The sequence below is a fragment of the Penaeus monodon genome, chromosome 23 (assembly GCF_015228065.2).
Source record: "Penaeus monodon isolate SGIC_2016 chromosome 23, NSTDA_Pmon_1, whole genome shotgun sequence".
NCBI lineage: Eukaryota > Metazoa > Arthropoda > Malacostraca > Decapoda > Penaeidae > Penaeus > Penaeus monodon.
The window spans coordinates 32876398-32876683 of record NC_051408.1 but is presented as its reverse complement, the minus strand read 5'-3'; positions in this window follow the sequence as shown (position 1 = coordinate 32876683).

The following is a 286-nucleotide window of genomic DNA, read 5'->3' as shown; positions in this document are numbered from 1 at the left end:
GCAGATTTGACGTAGCCTGATCTAACATGATGTAAAATGAATTGACAGGCTTTTGAAACTGTTCTTCCTGTAATTACATTGCTAGCCCACTCCGTCTCGAAATACGCATTTCTTTCACTCTTCTATTTCTTCTGTCTCAGAACTGCCACTTTGCCAGTCCTCTTTCTTCGTTCTCCTTCCCTCGCATCTTTATGTCTCACTCTCTGCCTATTACAGCTAGGGTAAAGAAAAAGGAAAGCACAAGTCGGCCGATTCTAACGCCCTTCGTGTGTTTCAGAGGGATGGC